This window comes from Helianthus annuus, chromosome 2 (assembly GCF_002127325.2).
Source record: "Helianthus annuus cultivar XRQ/B chromosome 2, HanXRQr2.0-SUNRISE, whole genome shotgun sequence".
Taxonomy (NCBI): Eukaryota; Viridiplantae; Streptophyta; class Magnoliopsida; order Asterales; family Asteraceae; genus Helianthus; species Helianthus annuus.
The window spans coordinates 113,360,200-113,368,722 of record NC_035434.2 but is presented as its reverse complement, the minus strand read 5'-3'; positions in this window follow the sequence as shown (position 1 = coordinate 113,368,722).

Genomic DNA, 8,523 nt, shown 5'->3' with positions numbered 1-8,523 from the left:
AAGTGCGCGGACTTGGTCAATCGATCTACGATTACCCAAATAGCATCATTTCCGCGTTGAGACCTAGGCAACCCTGTAACAAAATCCATGGAAATTTGCTCCCATTTCCATTTCGGGATTTCTGGTTGTTGGAGTAGACCTGCTGGCTTCTGGTATTCTGTCTTGACTCTCGCGCAAGTCAAACATTTGCTAACGTATGTTGCTATGTGGGCCTTCATACCAGGCCACCAATACGTAGTCTTCAAGTCATGGTACATCTTGTCCGAACCAGGATGTACTGAGTAGCGGGACTTGTGGGCTTCGTCCATCACGAGTTCGCGTAAATCTCCAAAGAGTGGAACCCAGATACGCCCTGTCACATAGTAAGCACCATCTTCTTTCTGTTCCATTTGCTGTCTCGATCCACGCAGAGACTCAGCCCTGATGTTATCCGGCTTCAATGCTTCAACCTGAGCATTTCGAATCTGAGTAGGGAGGTTAGACCGGATGGTAAGTTGCAGTGCTCGCACGCACTTTGGTACGGTGTCCTTTCGACTGAGGGCGTCTGCCACGACATTGGCCTTGCCCGGATGATACTTGATGGCGCATTCGTAGTCATTCAAGAGTTCGACCCATCGACGCTGTCGCATGTTCAATTCCTTTTGCCTAAAGATATGCTCGAGACTTCTGTGATCGGTGTAAATAGTGCACTTGGTACCGTACAGGTAATGCCTCCATATCTTAAGAGCAAAAACCACTGCTCCTAGTTCCAAGTCGTGCGTCGTGTAGTTCTTTTCATGCGTCTTGAGTTGTCGAGAGGCATAGGCAATGACTTTCTCGCGTTGCATTAGCACGCAACCGAGCCCATGAATAGACGCATCGCAGTAAACCACAAAGTCGTCAGTGCCTTCAGGTAACGAGAGAATAGGAGCGCTACAGAGGTTATCCTTAAGCCTCTGAAAGCAGATTTCTGTGCTGCATTCCACTTGTAGGCGATGCCTTTCTGAGTGAGTGTTGTGAGAGGTTGTGCAATCTTTGAGAATCCCTGAATGAATCTGCGGTAGTAGCCTGCTAAACCCAAGAATTGACGAACTTCAGTGGGAGTCTTAGGCGTAGGCCAGTTCTTTATCGATTCGATCTTAGCTGGGTCGACATGAATTCCGTTCTTATTAACTACATGGCCGAGGAAATGGACTTCCCGAAGCCAGAAGTCACATTTAGAGAATTTGGCGTACAGTTGCTCGTTGCGAAGGAGTTCGAGGATAAGGCGTAGGTGTTGTTCATGCTCCTCTTGACTTTTCGAATAAATCAGAATGTCATCGATAAACACGATCACGAATTTGTCGAGGTAGGGCTTACATACGCGGTTCATAAGATCCATGAACACTGCAGGTGCGTTAGTCATTCCAAAAGGCATAACGAGGAATTCATAGTGACCATAACGAGTCCTGAATGCAGTCTTGGAGATGTCTTCATTACGAACTCTCAGCTGATGATAACCTGATCGCAGGTCAATCTTTGAATAGTAGCTCGATCCTTGCAACTGATCGAATAGGTCGTCGATGCGCGGGAGAGGGTAACGATTCTTGATGGTAACCTTGTTCAACTCACGATAGTCGATGCACATTCGGAATGTGCCGTCCTTCTTCTTGACAAAGAGCACTGGGGCTCCCCAGGGTGATGAACTAGGACGGATAAATCCTTTATCCAATAGTTCTTGTAGTTGCGTAGAGAGTTCCTTCAGTTCTGCAGGGGCTAGACGGTACGGTGCACGAGCTATGGGTGCTGCTCCAGGAGCTAGCTCGATTTGGAATTCGACCTGACGGTGAGGAGGGAGTCCAGGTAGTTCCTCAGGAAATACCTCGGGATAATCGCGTACTACAGGAAAATCTTCAATCCTCTTTTCCTTTTCATGAGTATTGGTGACGAGTGCTAGGATGGCGGTGTGCCCTTTCTGCAAACACTTCTGGGCTTTTAGAAGCGAGATAATGCCTGTGACTTCTCCACCTTTGTTGCCTTGAACGATGAGGGGTTGACCAGAACGGCGAGGTATACGAACTGCTTTCTCTTGACAGAGGATCTCAGCGCGATGTTTGGATAACCAATCCATACCAATGACGACGTCGAAGCTTCCGAGTTTGACAGGGAAGAGATCGATACTAAACGTATGGCCAGACAATTCTAGGGTGCAGTCGTGGATCACGTGCGTGGCCTCGATGTTCTTACCATTAGCTATCTCGACGGTATGCTTAGAACTTAATAATGCGGGCGAATGCTTAAGTTTCTTACTAATGCGAAGGGATACATAACTGGCATCGGCACCGGAATCAAATAACACAGAAACATAATGATCATCAAGTAGGAACTTACCCGCCACGACGTTGGGATCGTTCCTAGCCTCTCCAGCTCCAATCACGAAAGCTCTGCCCCTTGCATTTCCAGCATTGTTGTTTTGCTCATTGTTCCCAGCTCCCTGATTGTTGCGATTCTGATTCAGTTCAGGGCAATCCTTTCGCATGTGCCCCGTTGCCCCGCATTTAAAACATACTCTGTTGTTTCCCTGCTGCTGTTGCTGTTGGGGTTGTTGCTGATTTTGCCTTGCCGGGAACTGACTTCTACAATCCTTGGCTTCGTGCCCCATCTTGTGGCATCGCTGACACTGACCCTTGTTACATGCCCCATTGTGGTGCCTGTTACACTTGTTGCACTTAGGGTAGTTTCCCCGGTAGCCACCCTGTTGCTGAGTGCCTTTGCTGTTGTCAGTTTTCCTTTGCTGAGCTGGGGCTTGAGTAGGGTTAGCATCCTTGCCCTGATTTCCATCCCACTTTCGTTTGCCATCACTAGAACTTCCTTCCGCAGCACTGATCCTTTTGGGCAACCTGCCCTCTTCCACAGCCTGATCCGTGAGTTTGTGAGCAAGTCGAACGATCGGCTGAATGGTAGTGTGGTTGGCTGAAGTTACATGGCTTCGAATTTCTGGAGCCAGACCCTTGATGTACAGTTCGATCCTTCGATACATAGGTCGAGACATGTTTGGACAAAGAGCAGCATAGTCGTTGGACAGCTTGGTGTAGGTCTCAATCTCTGACCCAACCATCTTGAGTTCATAGTACTCATTCTCCAGCTTGTGGATGTCATCCCTGTGACAGTACTCTTCCTTGATCATATCCTTGAAATCTTCCCATGCAGTAGCGTTAGCAGTCTCTAGACCAAGCATTTGAATTTGCGCCTTCCACCATGAAAGAGCGCTTCCCTCTAGAGTACCAGTAGCAAACTTCACCCAGTTAGCAGTTGGGCATTCACAGACAGCAAAAACAGCTTCGACCTTCTCAATCCAGTGCAGAAGGCCTATGGCACCCTCCGTGCCATTGAAAGGAAGAGGCTTGCAATCCATAAAGGTCTTGAAGGTACAAACACGTGGTTGCACAGGTGCAGGCTGACCTATAGGGTGAGCTGCGAAAGCTGCAGCCACAGTGTTGAGCAGGCTAGTGAACTGAGCCGGGGTCATGTTGACATTTCCTCGTCCGCGTCCACTCATTGTCTTCATAACCAGGAAACATAGTATGAGTGCGTGATAGCGAGAATAAGATAGAAGAGAGAAGATGTATCTATCTAATCAGGCAACTAGTACGTATAGTAAAGCAGAAAGCATAAGACAAGTAAGCAAGTAACTATGGGTCCGAGCTATGAAGTCAGATAAGTCGAGCCTTGTACTTGGAGTGTAGTGTCGTCACGAGTCACGGGTTATAGTCTGGTTTTTCTCAAAAAGATTTTTCCCCTTTTTTAAAACCAAGTTCACTATAACCAATGGCTCTGATACCAATCTGTCACACCCCCAAAATCCACCCGCGGATAACACCCGCTTCAAGGGCGTGACTGACCAGGATCTAGCCACCAATTATACTAAGCATTGGTTAATATTAAAGTAATACTTACTAACCATACGATTAGCAAATATCAAGTTCGGAGTTTTAAGTTCAGAGAAAATGTAGCGGAAGCATAATTAACAGTTTTGAACATTGTTCGCAAGGTAAACATAATAAATGCCCAACACACGGGCAGACGACCACTACACATCCCAAGCAGCTGCTCCAGTCACTGGCCACCTGCAAAGCATGCAATAAGGGGTCAACAATAATGCTGAGTGAGTTCACTAGTTGTCCAGTTTTAATTACCAAAAACTTGTTTCACCAGTTAATTTATCCGTTTATACATGCCATGGGGAGCTACCCCAAAAGTTAGCGACTAAACTGTTTTCTAATACCGAACACTAGGTAACCGAATGCGTTTCCGCAGGATGCCCCGATGTCAATGTTCTATCATCATTGACGGATGCCTGAGTACATTAGTTCACGACCGATCCCATACCATGGCACGGTGTGAGGCTGGTAAAACCTAAATAGCGCTATCAACTAATAACCCGTTCGCCTGGCACCGGCGACTAATCGGTATTATGTAGTAGGGACTTGAGTGATAGAGTTGCGTTTAGTGCCGTTAGTTGCAATCCGTATAAACAGTAATTAACTAAAAAGGTTTCCCAATACAAGGGAAGATAAAGTAAGTTTGTTTCCCAATAACTAGGGAAGGAGTGTAGACGGTATCCCCTTTTCAAGGGGATAGGGTTGTTTCGGTCTCGTGTCCCAAACCACCGGGACGCATGCTTTTAAGTTGTGAACTCACCTTGGGTTGCTCGGTATGATACGTTACTTGGTTAAGTGTGTTGGTCACCACGTCCTAACATGGTTACCAAATATGGGTCAAGTCGGGTACAAGTAAACACGTCTAGCATACACGTATACAAGCAGTTGACAGGCAGAAACACAAACAGTAACATGTATACATACAGTAGCAGATCAAAATGAAGTCCAGTCAACAGGAGGCCCAACAGTTGAAGCCCAAAACAACAAGACAAACGGTCAAGGCCCAATAACATAAAACAGCCCAGTCGAAACTAAGGTGGTTGCGACTCGCAACCGAGGTTGCGACTCGCAACTGCGGTCTCGGTCCGTCATGTTTTGGTTACGACTCGTAACCGGAGATTGCGACTTAGCAGGTGTGGTTGCGACTCGCAACCAGGTTTGATGCATGCTGATTGCGACTCGCAATCTGGGAGGTTTCGACTGGTCATGCGTGGTTTCGAGTAGCAACCAAAGGTTGCGACTCGCAACCGTGATAACTAGCATGGCAATCCCTTCTAGAACCTGCAGACTTGTACTATCCAATGAAATTGCATTTTCATGTAAATGTTGTACTATTTCCACTAAAACATGTTTGTTGGTCGATTTGTGCACCAATTTGGATCAAAATCAGCATTTTCAAACTATTATACACATTCAAACTGTTCTTCATTCATTCAATAAAACTTCAAGCATTTAATCAAGAAATCATGAACTATAAATAAACCCGAATCCAAACAGGAAGCTTATAAAACCGTGTATCATTTCTTGACAAGGATTATAACACCTATCCTAACATAGAAATCATACTTGTTAACAATCAAATCCTAAGAACATGCAATTCTAACCAACCCCTTAACATATATATTGGATAACCCGAAACGATGATCAACAAAACATCACCTTCCTTAGCATAAATATGAACATACAAGCCTAATATTCATACTAAAACTTCTAATCACATTAACAAGCATAAAACCATAGCAATCATCAATAACCATGAACATAAAAACACTAACCGGTTACTCGGGGTTGAGAGAAAAGGGGTGTTCGGGTGGTCTCTTGGTTTGTCCGATCTTCCTTGTTGATAGCTCACTTGGTCCGAGAGATATGAAGGAATGGGGAGATGATTTTGGTTGCTAGAATTTTAGGGTTTTAGGGTTTAGTGAAGAAGATGAGAGGAGAGTGTGAGAAGAGAGTGTGTAAAATGATTAAGGGAGGTGGGGTTGGGTTTATATAGTGCACCGAGTTGGGCTAGGGGTTTCCGGGTTGGGTTTCTCGGCTACAAGGCCTTAACCGGCCCAAGTGCTTCACTGTTCACTCGAGACCGTGGTCTCGAGTCGGGTCTCGGGTTTGGTTCACATATATATAACACTTATATATATATACATACACATAAGTAAATCGGCACATAACACATAATAACAAATAGTTTTTCATATATTTTTACTGTTAGTCGATTGCGTACATGTTCGTTACATCGAAAGGTTATCCGGAAAGATCCGAGGTGTCACATACTTCATATTCTTCTGAACGTCCACACCCTGGCTTCGCTAATAATTGTACGTGTTTTTTTAATCTTATCTCAAATATAGTAAATAGTATTTAATTTTTTTTTTGAAAACGTTTTATGTTTAACAACTACATCGTCCTGCATTATCAATTGTATATTTCTTTGTACTTCTTTACTTTTTTTTTCATTGTAGCTGAAGAAGCTAAGTATAGACGTTGGTTAAGAAAACTATATCTTGATAATAAGAAATCAAATTCAACAGCAGTTTCGGATTATTTTGTTAGAGGTAATTTTCTATCGTTTTTATATGCATATATGTTTTTAATATATTTAATTATGTTTAAGTTGTAGATTTGACATTTTGGTCAATAAAGAAAGTAACTTTATAAGTATTGTATGAATTTTAATGTTTACTGTTACATATGTGAATGTAGGTGAGCTTAAGTTTAGTGTAAGTATAGATGATATGATTGTATGATGGTAATAGATAATTTCATATATAACTATTTATTTTTTATTTTAAATCGGTTAAAAGATTAATTTACATTTTCCTTCTTTGTATTTCTTTGTCCAATATTATCATAAATAATTAACATAAATAGTTAATACATTATATATCACGTTCAATATTGTAAAACTTTAATATATCGTGAACTGATTTCGAACTAACTTTTTATATAATAGAACATATATATTATAATAAACAAAAAACAATATTTTGTGTGTTATGAATTTTTATTTTGATGTTTTTCTTATAAATCACATAATTCAAAAATGGATATTACATATATTATATAACAGATTATAATAACCAAAAACCATTGACTTGCATACCTCAATTTTTTTTTAATCAAAGAAAACATTATAACTGAAAATATTATTCAAACATAGGAAATACTTATTATTCCGAACAAACAAGCCATAACACAAATGCTCCAAAAGACTAATTCTTTTTTTCACCAATCATGTTATCTTCTTCCATTGCCACATATTCTTCTATTTTGTTGCGATTCGATTCAGGAGGAAGAAATTCGTTATAAACGTCTTTATATAAGGACGGGCAATCCTCCCAGAAACTTTTCTGCGTCCATAAGTTGCAAATAATTTTGAAGTAAAAAGGAACAATGTTGATAGAAGTAATTTAAATTTGAATGTAAATAAAAGACAACTATAATATCTTACCAGATACTCTTCAACATAGTTAACATGTAACGACATAAACGGCCATGATGATAGCCCTTCATTCCATTGTCGACATACACATTTGTACTGATCAATGGATCTACCATTGGGCCGAATTAAAATTTCAAACAGTATAATATCGAAAGGAATATAAACCATTATGAAGAACTTGAAACCTATAGATGAAGATGCTATGTATATCCTTTATATAATAGATTAACTTGGGCCTAATTGAAATAAAAAAAAACGAATTCTAATTCAAAAATGGTAATTCGATTATAAATGGTAATGTAGATTCTTTTTATGTTTTTTATTATAATTCAAATGTTGAACAAGCATACTTATTTAAGTCAACATAAATTTTTTACTTTATGAATGGAAATGAGATTTTATTTTTAATAATTGATTTATTGTTTAAGGAATTTTGTAACCAAGAATTATTATAATTAAAATAATGAATAAAACTAACCTAATAACTAAAACCGAATTATTCATTTTCAACTATATCTTGATAATAAGAAATCAAAAATCAACAGCACTTCCGGATTATTTTGTTAGAGCTAATTTTATATCATTTTTATATGCATATATGTTTTTAATATATTTAATCATGTTCAAGTTGTAGATTTGACATTTTGGTCAATAAAGAAAGTAATTTTATAAGTATTGTATGAATTTTAATGTTTACTGTATGTCAAATTTTAATCCTTTTCTATTTTAATATTACAGCTGTTCAGGCTAAACACAGGCGGAAGTTAAGAAAACTATACCTTGATAGTTAGAGATCAAGGATTACTAGAAAATTGATTTCTAAAACTGGTGGTTCAACGTCTTCATCGTCAACACGAATTAATTTAAATAACAAAGAGAATTTAACTCCCATTTTTTCAATCCCAACCATTCCTACCCAATCATCAACTGTTATACGGACAAGTAAGTTTACTTTTATGTTAGATAATGTTACAGACTTCACATTATGGATTTACTTTGTCAACTCCAATTCTGTTATATTACTTATTATATTATGATTTTTATATCCTATTAGGTAATCATTTAAATTCCTCCGTTAATGTAAGATCTTCCATTATTACACCTTCTACTATGAAGAAGAACGGAAATGTACTACAAGATCAGTATACAACACCCAACCGTACACCGTTTGCAAACATAGAA